Source organism: Lissotriton vulgaris, chromosome 7 (assembly GCF_964263255.1).
Source record: "Lissotriton vulgaris chromosome 7, aLisVul1.2, whole genome shotgun sequence".
NCBI classification, from domain to species: domain Eukaryota; kingdom Metazoa; phylum Chordata; class Amphibia; order Caudata; family Salamandridae; genus Lissotriton; species Lissotriton vulgaris.
This window is the reverse complement of record NC_141695.1, coordinates 1,082,710,805-1,082,723,642: the sequence shown is the minus strand read 5'-3', so window position 1 is coordinate 1,082,723,642 and position 12,838 is coordinate 1,082,710,805. Positions and strand designations below refer to the sequence as shown.

At 44.3% G+C, this 12,838-nt stretch overlaps 1 protein-coding gene across 1 annotated transcript in view; it reads right to left on the bottom strand.

Annotated features, from left to right (window-relative positions):
- UBE2B (ubiquitin conjugating enzyme E2 B) overlaps nucleotides 1-12,838 on the bottom strand; it is a 130,519-nt gene that overhangs the window by 51,707 nt on the left and 65,974 nt on the right. The window lies entirely within an intron of this gene.

The following is a 12,838-nucleotide window of genomic DNA, read 5'->3' as shown; positions in this document are numbered from 1 at the left end:
TACCCTGCACTTCCTCCTCTCACCCTGCACTCACACAGGCCTGCATTAATCAAGGCACCCTGTTCATCCTTCGTGCACACAGGGACAATAGTCTGCCGGAACACATCACTTATTCTGCACTAACTACACTCCACATGCACTCACCAGACACTCTCACAAATTACCCTTCACCCTTGCCGCTCACCCTGTACCACACACAGGCACACCACTCATCCTGTACTCACACCACCTTGCATTTGCTCCTATCACTGCACTCACTCCTCCCACCCGACACTCACATGGGCCCTCCTCTCACATTGCATGCATGCAGCTCACCTGACACTCACATTGGCAAATTTTTCCCCCTACACTCTCGCCACTCATGCTACATTCACTCACACTATTCACCATCAGCCAGCACTTACATGAGCACACCTCTAACTCTACACATATACAAAATTTTACAACTCTCATGAATCTACAAATATTTCTACAAAGGCACCCTTAAGAATACCTGCTCTTTCCGTGGTACTACTTGCCTAATTAATTCCATCTACATCAAAGGGGCTGGTGCAAGAGCAGAGAGTGGACTGACAATGTGGGATGGCACGAGGAGGGAGACTAGGGCGGAGGCTTTGGGGTATGGTGCTGGATTGAAAAAAGTGTGACAGCTTTAGCCATTCCTGGCTTTCCATTTACTACAATGCTCCATCCCGAGACATGCCAGTTTGTTTTTACATTGCAAGTTGGGTCTCAAAAAAACAAAAATGTAAAGTGTTACTGGATGAAATCTGGATTAAATCCATGGTTGTCGAAGAAGTCAAGCATTTCATTAGGTCAGTTGGATGCTGTGATACTACATGTTAATACTGTAACTGCTTGATCCACAAGTGAAACAAATTTAAGCCCTGCAGAGCTATTTTAAGGAAGTGCATTTTTCATTCATATCATACTTGTAACAAACATTGACAAAGCAATTTATTACTATTTTGAATAATGTATAGAGAATTTGTTTTCATTAAGTTTCCCTAAAGGGTAAGGCAGGTAAAGCAGTAGCCGCAGGGCAAGCTTTTCTAACACAATAAAAGCACATTTACTAATTGAAGTGTGAGTTGCAGTGTGTGTGAGTGTGACAGAGTACAAAGGTACAAGAGTGCAAGAGATATAGTGAGAAAGTGTTTGAGAGAATATGTGTGTGTGAGTGTATGCATGCTATGCCTACAGAGAGATTTTTTTGAGGTGCCCAAGACTATTGCTGCAGTATCCATGGTAACTTTTTGGCACTGTCATACGGAATGTACTCATTGGCATATGGGGCTCGACCATGAAAAAATTAGGACCTTGGCATAGTGGAAGTTATTTCTGACATAAGACATTTGAAAAAAATCAGATTTACTCCTAAAAAAGCCAGGCCTCCTTGGTGCACCTTGAAAGTACTGGAATATTTTATGAATGCCCCATAAGGGTCTGCCACATTTTAGAAATTTGATCCCACAAATTTCAAAACATTGTCAGGGAAGAATCAACTCTCCCTTAAATCTTCTACAAGAAACTTGGTAAATTGTTTTTCTTGCTGCAATCTGGGGAAAGCATCCCACCCCGCCAATTACATGGATGTTTTTCCTCATATAATGGCAATAAGGTTAGGTCTAACCCCGTTTCAGGAAATGCTTGTGCTGCCCCATTACTGGGAGCTTGACCAGCTTTAGGGCGGTGGGACCTGTTGCAGCTGCACCTCGCGTTGACTTTGGTGAGGGACACTGAGTTTAAAAATAATTTTTGGTTTAAAAGCAAATGAACTTCCATGTGCACCAGGCAGTTTTCAGGCAACAATAAAAATGTCAAGATAACTCTAGTGATTAATGTTCCTAATAGTGAGAGTTTGAAATTTTGTCTAGTGAAAGTTTTGGCTCATCGTAAAGTAGTGCGGAGGGTTATTGTGGCTGCTGCAAAGAACATGTACCATGCAGATCACAAAAACTGGGTGAACTATGAATGGCACTATAAACAATAGACATGATTTTTCCACATTTGGTCTAAGTACTTTATGAATGCAAATAACAATAAAGCATAATGTGACTAGATTCCTGCCTTTCTCAATATTTTTCTTCAAAATTATGCGATTATATTCGTTTACGGGGCGTGCGGTATCATGCAATGGTCGATTTGTATAGGGACGCTGGAAAGTCCACAAGGTTGTCCCTGTCCCCCCCAGAAATGTAGTGTCTCCTACGCCCCTGGGTGTTGGGGAGCTCTCGAGAGCGGCAATTGTGTTTGCAGGTCAGGGGCTGGTTTTGGACAAAGGGCCTCCCTGGTGAGGATGAGCTCGGAGGCTGGGCAGGGCCTTTTGAGTCTCGCCTTGTGGGTGGTCCCAGAGACTTGAGCGAGTCGCCCTTTTAAAGTAGGTTGCCCCCGACATTGGATGAGGGTGGAGGTGAATGCTGGATGGACTGCTGTTGTGCTCCAGGGTAGCGCTACTCATTTGCCAACTTTGCTTACGCTGCCCGGTCTGAAACCCCGGAATCAGGGCTGATCGTCACAGACTATTGATCTGGGCACTGTTCCTCCGTCACTGCTAAGAGATGTGGAGGTGATCATGGGCAAGCTGCAGACAGTTCAGCAGCAAAAAATTGTGCAGTATGCTGGAGAGGTGAGGAGCAAACAGGTGGCAGGAGATTGGGGTACGCAACCCAGCGACACCCCAGGTGCAGGTACTGGCGGCCATCACACACAAAATAAATTTGATCACAATAGAGGTCAACAACCTCCGCACATACCACCACAAAGTGAGGAAAAGCACACTGGAACTGGAACGATCAGTGCAGGCACTAGAAACAACTGTAGAGGAGCTGTGGGTCAGGGTGAGCTCCCTTTCGGACCTTTCCCACCGACCTGAGACTAGGGTGGAGGATGGACAGGGTAGGTCCTGCCTCAACAACCTCAGATTCGTGGAGTTCCCCCCAAAAGGCAGAGGGTAAAAATCAGTGGAGCAATTCCTGGATCAAAACTGAACTGAAACCGGTAGGATCGTCTCCAGTATTGGTCACGGAGCACGCACCTCGTGCGCTGGTACCCATGCCTCCCCCGGTGCTTATCCACGCATGATTATTGCTTGTACCCTTAAATACAAGGATAGGGGTCTAATGTTCCAGCATGCGCGCAAGGGTGGGATTTAAAATTTAGAGAGCAGACCACAAGAATTTTCCCGGATTATACACAATATTTTTCATGGTCTCAAACAGTTTTTTGATGGGGTCCCCTGTAGAGTGAACGGCTTCTAATCTATCGTTTATAGCCCAGTGAGCATTATATTGCAGTACGTCCAGCTGCGTTGGAGACACCCCCAGTTTCTGTTTGTCTGTGGTCTTCCGATTTCTCTCTCTTTACCTGTTCTTCCTATTTGCATCTAGCTCTCCTCTTTTGGCTAGGATGAATGGGGGATTGCCCCTCACTGGGCGACACTTTATAGTCCTGGACAGGTGGATGCACTTCGGGGGGTTTGTGATCCTCTGCTTGAGTGATTTTTAGGGGGTGTTTATTTGGGGTATCTCGTTTAGGCGCAGTGAAGCAGAGTGCTATTGTTGGTGGACAACCTCTGCATGGTTTATTTTAGCGGGTGCAGGTTCGCAAAACTTGCAATATTTCTTTGTGTTCTATGTTCTGAGTTCAGGGTTGAATTAGATGGAAAATGCAAACAAGATTTGTTTACCGTTTTACTAGGGGAGGGGAGTTGTGGGAGTTTGGGTAGAGTTTTTACTGAACAGTGGCAGTAGATTGTGGCGGTTACTTGAATCTGCAGCTGGTCATGCAGGGTTGGGTCAGGTACATTCCTGTGGTCCGGTTTGGGTCCCTATTCCCTGGCAACAGTGGAGGTTTTGACTGTATTATACCGGACACGCAGACAGTTAGTATTGCAACCCGGAATGCGCGGGAAATAAATGACCATATTAGGTGGTATAAAGGTCCACTCATATGCAAAGAGGAAGGCCATTCAGATATTATTCTTGCAAGAAACCTACCTCACAGTTTGAGACAGATAAGACCCACAAAAAATTACGGCAGTTGCACTTGTACACATAAAGGTCTTATGCTAGGGACGTGGAAATTTGGGTGGCCTCAGGGGTTCCTTTTCAGCACAGATACAGTAAAGCGGATGTGGTGGGCTGATAATATACTGCTTTATGGGTTACTAAATGGTAAAGAGATAGGTTTCCTGAATGTGTACGCCACAAACATAGATCATTGTGCTTTCTTTAGAAGAATTCTGGACACCTTGGGTTTGAGTAAAATCTTGGCGGATAGGATAATCGGTCACGAACGACTGATATCCTGTCCGCCGTATTACAATTCCATCATATCCTATGGAACTTGTAATAAGGTGGACTGGATATCAATTAAGTTTGATATCCAGCCCACATTATTACAAGATCGTAATCAGGCCCCTTATCACCAAATGTTCAGTTCCCACTTATATGGGGAAGTGCACTCAACTGCATCTTGAATGGTACACTGGATAGACACCCTACATGGTTGCATACTAAATTGGCCATGACACAAGCTTTAACTGAGATTATCGACAGGTTGGATTGCATTGATATCTGGAGGGAGCGTCACCCCTTGACATGGGCATGCTCATATCACTTGTTGACACATAATACCTAAAGCTAATTCGATATTATACTGATGTCAAGAGACATGGCTGCCAAGACGGCGGTTGCAGCTCAAGAATGTCTATTTTTAGAGGATCATGCACAACTGATAATAGAGTACACCACAACGCACACAATTACATCCATCTCTCCCTTTATGGAGATTGCAGCCAGAGGCATTGCAAAACAATGCATTTTGTGCTGAAATACAGGATGCTCTAGAAGGATATTTTAACTTGAACTGGGAGTCCACCCCTACAAGAGCAATTGAGTGGGATGCCTTCAAGGTGGATCTCCGAGGAGAATGCCTTAGATAAAAGATTGCCATTCAGCACCAGTTAAAGGCGGAGATATGTAGGTTTTAGCAGAGAGTTGTCCGCCTGCAGTGTAGAGAACAGTCTGATCCGGCTATGATTTGGGGGGAGGGTGGTCGCAGGACCGTTGGTTGTGGTCAAGAAAACACTGGTGGAGAAATGAGACCAGCTGGATACTCTTACTTTAAAGAATGCAGGCAGAAGCTTCATAGGGAGGATGACAAGTCAGGCAGGCTACTTGCCTGGTTACTTTAGAGGGGACAGCCTCTGCCACAGATCCTAACACTCCGTACACTGGGAAGGGGGGCTCGTTCTCCACTCAACGAGGCACATTAAGTGAACTCCAGAACCATCTCACCAGGTGTATCGTCGGTTGCCAGTGGTGTCTAGTGCAACTATCAGGGATTATCGGACCGCCCTGCTGCTCTTGTGATTGACGAGTGAGCAGAATGAGGCATTGGAGGCGACCATCTCCCACAGTACAAAACACCAGGACTTGACAGTTTCCCTCCTGAATTTTAGCAAACATATACACATTTGCTAGTATACAAACTACTTGAGGTCTTCTTTGAGAGCAAGAGGATGGGCATGTAACCGGGCTCTATGAGGGAGGCCACGATTATTATACAATACCCAAAACTAGAAAGGATCCCACATTGGTGGGTCATGTAGGACACTGCAGAAGGTAAAAACCAATACTAAGGTTTCTTATCAAGGCTCTGACCAACCTGCTAAAAAGGGTCATTGGTCCGCTGGTGCATGAAGACCAGTGCAGTTTCATACCAGGCTGTAGTACAATGTTAAATATACAGAGATTGGCACACATACATTTTTCCATGCAACAAAACAACAAGATGGGAGCTTTGATCTCCCTGGGCATTGAGAAGGCTTTCAACACTGTCCATTGGGATTACTTGTTTGAAGTATTGAGAATGATGGGCTTTGGGCCACAGTTTGTAGGATGGGTCTGGTTGTTGTACACAGCATCCACATCCAGGGTACGACTGGGTGGGTTGGTGTCAGCAGCTTGGCCAATGGAGAGGGGCACCCGACAGGGTTGTCCCCTTTCGCCTTGGTTTGCTCTCTTAATGAAGGTGCTAGTGACAGACCTACGGGAGGCCCTGTCAGCTTAAGTAATAAAATTGGGGCATGCGGCGCATGTTGTGTCCACGTATTGGACAAATTTGGTGATGAAGCGGGACTATGAGTGAACAGGACAGTGACAAAACAGTGGTGTTTCTGAGGAGTTCACTGGTCGGAACTGAGCCAGATATATTACCTGATTTTCTTAGGACAACGGACCAGTTTCCATATTTGGGTATACAAACAGCACATTCACCGATACAGCAACATGATCTGAATATGGGCAGAGTGGTACAGGGATTGCGCAAATCAGTTAAGTTTTAGAGAAAGCTTCCAATCTCTGTGACAGGTCGCATAACCCTTGCTAAAATAGTCTTCCTCCCCAGTGCCTGCATTACTTGCAAAAATAACCTAAGCGGCCTTCCTCACTCGCTATTCAAAGAGCTGGACTCCTTATTAGTCTCACTGGTTTGGGCAGGTAAAAGGTCAAAAGTTAATTAGTAAGTTCTTTAACAAGATAAAAATGAGGGGGGCCTGGGGCTCCCTGATCTAGAATTGTATCATTCAGTGACACAGTTACAGCATGCGGCTTGATGGTGTGACTGAACAGTTGGGGAAAAAAGGTTGCTGTAGGGTACCTGGGAAGAGGAACAGTAGCTGGTCACATTAATGAGAGGATATAGGACCCCAATTAATGCCGAACAGTAATTCAACAAGTAGTTATAGCATGGGATATTGCAATTAAGAGTGTACTAAAACAACCTCCTTTGTTTAGAGTCCTGGAGCTATGATGGCTACAGCCATTCCAATAGATATGTAGGGTGATGTCAATGGCTGGATGGAGGAACGGAGGGTGTACTACCATGGGGGACCTGTACAAGGGTGAGACCTCTGTGACGTTCGAAGAAGCTCAAACTACTTTTGTGGTAGGACTTGGTAATTTTCTACATACACTATGCCACAATGGCACGTACAACTAGGGAAATCTGGTCAGGTTTCATAAAGTACCCCAGTCAACATCTATGTTGGATGCCTTGCTCCAGCTGTGCATGGTTGTCAGTGTTGCACAGCGCACTGAAACAGGACAGGTGCAGGCAGCCCAATGTGGCGTGGTGAGGGTGGGATAGTGAACTGACGCCTACACCCGACCTCACAGATAAAGAAGGGGAACAGGCTTGCAGGCAGGTCTATACTATCTCTAGCAATGCTAAATTCAAGTTGGTGCATTTCTAGATTATCCACCGCATATATCTGACATCTGCCAGACTACATAGAATTTTTCCTGACAGACCCCCGACATGTCCAAGATGTGGGGGGCAGGGGAGACGGGGGAGGAGGGGGAAGAGGCTGACTTCTTCCATATGATCTGGGGCTATGCCCTCCTGGGGGATTACTGGCAGAGATTCTGGATAAAATGCACGGTGTGGTGAAGCTGCACACCAAGAGAACTGTTCGCCATTGTCTCTTAAATTTAATTGCGAAACTTTACACTACGACACAAATTTGCATCACTAGCTATGGTGCTTTTGAAAAGCAGCCTTGCCATCCACTGGACCCGACTGAGGCCCCCTACGCTGGATGCTTGGGATAGGAATGTTCTGGAATGGGCCAAGGTTGAAGAAAATCTCCATGAAAAAAGTCAGGACTGATGAACGAGCAGCCAAGGTCTTGTATGACTGATCTACATGGCTAATGTGTTGAGCAAGGGGGAGGGCGGGTGACGAGCGGGAATGTATGTCTAGTGGTGATGTGAAAGCTGCATGATATAAGATTGTCAGTTATGTTCTTCTGCATCTTGGTATGGTTCTTGTTCTCTGAAAAACATAGAAATAAAGAGGAGGGGGAAAAAAGTATGTCAATAGGCGCGGTTCAATACTACCAAATAGTCAGGTGGGTAGTGCCACTGAGAAGGTTTAAGAAAACAAGATTTTAGAGTTGCAGCGCATTGCAGAGCACTGCTTAGTGACTAAAGATCCTGCTATCTCGCCTACTGGTGAAACAAAAGGAGGATGGAATTAACTGGGCCTGTAAAAGTCAGCACTCAGGTTGACAAAGGCAGCATGAAAATTAAAAACAAAATCACTTTGCACTAGTCAAAGTGTTGAAAAATGTAAAGGATTTTGCACGTAACCTCGTCTTCGGCATACCATAAACTTAACTTTCGGCCACCACTGGAGAATCAAATTTTCTTAATCCAGCTACCCACCTAATTCCTGCAAGTTCTGCAACAGATCTTGTGTGACATCTAAATAAAGCAGCAAAGTCCAATTAAGCATCAACTATTCTTCTACAACTTGTACCCCCGTGAGCAGGCTGAATAGCATTGCTGATCTGAGGTTCGCATTTAGAATGGCCCAAAGATATTTTATTTCAGGAGAGGGTTCAAAAACTTACCCAAGCAAAAGGTCTACATCAAGGTTTTAACGTGGTCTAGTGAGGAACACATGGAGTGGTTTATTGAATCTGCCAAAATCGATTAGATCTGCAAATTATCCGCAGAGTTCTAGAACCAAGCCCCCCGGCCACCCCCCTCACAATTTATGCAAAGGTTCGGTGAATGTAATGTTAACGTATATTGAGCAAGGGCCTGTGTAGTGGCAAGTTACGCGATGTTATGAAAGCTGATCATTGCACTATTTCCCACGACTGTGCACAGGTTCTTCATGAACTACTGTATCCATTTAAGACACACCTGTCGTCTCCTACCACTGAAGCCAAAAAGATAGCGTGCTAGGGATTGGTTAGATATGATCAGTTAAGTTTAGGTGGACCGTTTCGGTCCCATACAATATTCAAATGTCTGGCTGATGTTTTAGCAAAATACATCAATCTGGATGTGCTTGCAGTTGGGAAACAAACATTCTCACGCTGCTTTTACCGAAAGAAGAAGTCTTGCAAAAAGAACATTGGCTACTGGCACACCCATGACAGAAAAAAGCCTTGAGGGTGGCAATCACTGAGAATGGTGCACCTAAAGGAGGCAATGACAACTTTAAGGATTTGAGGGGCACAAGGCAAGAAATATTTTGGCGCCCACTGTTAGGAGGAACTTTGAATTTATTAACCCTTTTTAGCGCATTAAAGTCCTCGTTATAGTAAACAATATATATGTTAAACTTTTAGAAAGAGATATGCTATAACAGCTAAACGCTTAAGCTGCCTGGTGTCTGCCAACCAAACAGGATCCAAACAAAGCTCGAACAAGCATTGTTGGAGACACTTCTTTGATTATGGATCTAGATTTCTTTTACTTGGAACATCATTTAATGTTTGATTTAGTGTCCAACTAGCTTATTACTCCCACTGTAGCAAAATACATGCAAAGGGTTACTTGTTAGATGTTGAATGGATTAGTGCAATGCACTAAAGGAAGACCTCTGCACATATAGCTTAAAATTGCAGCTTTAGTTGTCAAGTATTTGAAATAACAGATATAACCCCTCCATTCACTACTGGAATTCTTGCTGCAACAGTGAAAATCAGAGTGCTACTTTTAGGATTTCCACCGTTCCAATCGTTAAAATTTGATAATTTGTGCCTAGTTGCTCTTTTCCAGAGTTGTCCCCTTCCACTTTTTATATGTGCACATCTCGGCCTATAATACATTTACCTGCGAGTCTGCTGAGTAAGAGAAATGGAACAGGATAGTATACATAAATGGACAAAGACTTTGAGAGACATGAAGTAGAGAAAGGAGGAGGTAGAGATAGCGATTACATAGAAAGATATGCAAGTTGATGAGAGAAACGGTAAATAGGGAAAGGGGAGGTAGCCAGAAGCAAAGATTCAGAGTGGTGGAAAGAGGAAGATGTAGGTACAGAAAAAGAGGTAGAGAAATAAGTAGGTTTTGGAGTGTGGTAGATAGACATAGGGAGAAGAAAATGTTGAGGAAGGCTGAGCTGTGCAGTACTCCACGGGGTAAGGTAGGGAGATAGAGAGGTGATGCATTAACACTAGAGAGTGATAAAGGCAGCAAGAGGCAGAAAGACAGACTTATGGAAAAACAAAGATGTAAGGCAGAGATACAGCAAACTTAGAAGAGATAGACAAATGGGTCGATTAAAGAGAGTATTGAAGAATAGAGAAATGTAGAATGGTGAAGGGTGGTTAGAGAAATGTGGGGTAGAGAGAAAATGGGGAGCTGAAAGGCATACAAGAAATAGAGAAAGAAGGGCGAGGATTATACAGAGGCGGAGAGATAGAAAAAGAGTAAGAAGATGGAGAGGCAAAGAGATCTATAAAGAATAAGGTTGGGAGAGGTGGTTGAGGTGACAAGTGAGAGTTGAAATCTAAAAGGGGACCCAAAGAGAGATGTGCGTTTGTGTGCATGCGTGAGAGAGAAGTTGATGATAGAGAAGAAGAGGAAGGTATTCAGAGGTTACCAAAAATGATGAAGTTATTTCAGGAGGTGAAGGAAAGGGAACAGAGTTAGAAGAAGAGAAATCGGAGCAGGGGCGGCCTTAGGCATGTGCAAGCTGTGCACATGCACAGGGCCGCCAAACTCCAGGGGCCACCACGCCAATATATATCCTTAATATAATAATCCTCTGAGGATGGATACAAATTTGTGTGGTGGTCCCTGGCAGGGATTTTGTGGCCTCCGGCTCTTTCCACTTCCAAACACCCTGACCCCAACTTCACTAGCCTCCACGCTCCGCCCGGACCCCATCTTCCGGAGCCCCTACCTACGCTCCCTGCCCAGGGCCGCCATGAGCCTAGAGCCGTCACTGATCGGAGAAGTTGAGGTAGTTTACTGATGAGGAGGTAAACTGTTCGCTTTATTTAGCAAGAGAGAGCAGTGAGGTAGAGGTAAGGTAGTGAGGAAGATGTGAGGTAGAAAGACAGATGAGTTAAAGAGGTAAGGTAGAGAAAGAGCACAGAGGTAAGGCGTGTGAGAGAGAGAAAAAGGTGAGGTAAAGACAGATGTGTGAAAAGTGAAGCAGATGGCAGAAAGATATAGGAAGCTCAGATCGAAAAAAGTGTAGTGAGGTCGAAGAGCTAATGTAGAGAAACTGTTGAGGGAGAAGGAGAGGACAGATCGTGACTGATATAAATGCAGGCCACCAGTCAGTGACAGCGTGGCTAAGGTCATAAGAGAAGAAATGAGGTATTTTGGGTATACCGAGAGAGAGGTGAGGAAGGTGAACGTATGGTACAGAAAGAGTATGAAGATACATAGAGGTGGAGAGAGGCTGAGAGAAAGGGTCAAGACGGAAGATGTGCGGTGAAGTACGGAGAGAGAAATGACACAAAGCGTATTTTTTTAATTGCCACAATCTGCCTGAGAGTACGAGGGCTAATGCTGGGCAGGCCACATTTACACACTAAGGGCCAGATGTAGGTGGCCTATTACCGGTCGGTAATGGCCGAAATTAACGAATTTCGGCCGTTACCGACCTGTAATAGGCTTTTTTTATGTAGGGGGCCGAAATTAAGGATTCGTTAATTTACCGAATCAGTAATTTAAGGAATCGGTAAATTACTGATTTCTTAAATACCGATTCGGTAAATTACCGAAATCCTAATGTAGGAAGCACTTAAATGAGTGCTCATCCCATGTTAGGATTCGTTATTTACCACCAACTACAAGTTGGTGGTAAATAATGAAAAAAAAAAAAAACAATTTAATGCAAATTGCTTCAGTGCCATGTTGCAGACATACATGCCCTTAAGGCATGTATGTCTGCAACATGTGCACCCATAAACAATTGAGGGGTGCAACAGGGTGTCAAAGTGACACCCTGCCACCCTTCAATGTTTTCCCCCTTTTACCGAATCGGTATTTTACCAATTCGGTAATTGACATTCATTCCTATGGACCTCCAGGCCCATAGGAATGAATGGCAATTACCGAATCGGTAAATACCAAATCTTAACGATTCCGTAATTTTTTTCCGAATTTTTGCTACATAGCATTTATCCATTCATAAATACCGAATCGGTAAAATTCGGTATTTACGAATCAGTAAATACTATTTACCTACATCTAGCCCTAAGTGGCAGAGTTAATGCTCTGTGCTGCGCAATGGGGAGAAAGTGCATTTTTATTTTATTTTATTTTATTAAATGGCCTGCCACTGTTCACTACCCCTTTGCTGGTTCGCAAACAAGCTGTCCAGTGCCACAAACGACCTTTGCACCTTGGTGGAGATGTGTGTGCGCGGTCTAGTATAGGATTTGCACTGAAAGCATATCCTTCCGGAACAAAATACTATGTCTGGACTGAAGCATTCTAAACACTGTATGTGTACAGTAAAGTTCAGTGCACATGCACTGCGTGGAACCTTTAGAGAAATAAAAACATGTATCCATGTTAACATCTGCTTCCAAGAGGAGTTGTATTTTTGACGCAAAGTCCAATCTACGATGGATGCTTGTACTAACCCGCCAATTTAAAACTAATTAATGCCCCCTAGATGCAAAGTGGCACAAAGCACCATCTGTACTGAGACAAGGGTACTTATCCAGAGCAAAATACATTTTGTGCTAGAAAGTAAATGTGTAAATGTGCTTGCAAGAGTTTGCGCTGCTTTCCCTCACTTGGCATGAAAGGTAAATCTGGTCTTGAGTTTCTGTTAAGCATGCTCGGGTGTCAAATTACAAAAATACGTTGATTTTGTAATGAGCAACATTATTATAACCGGAATGTCCACTGTCCCTTTCAATTTAAACAGGGGTACCTTGGATGGTGGGGCAACTGTCCACTTTGTCCAGGACTTAAAACTTCTCTTGTAGGAGTCATGTACCAGTCCCGGTTCCTACAACGAGTTAGTTAGTGACTGCAACCAGCAAGGTACTGGTCTTAAAAGAAAA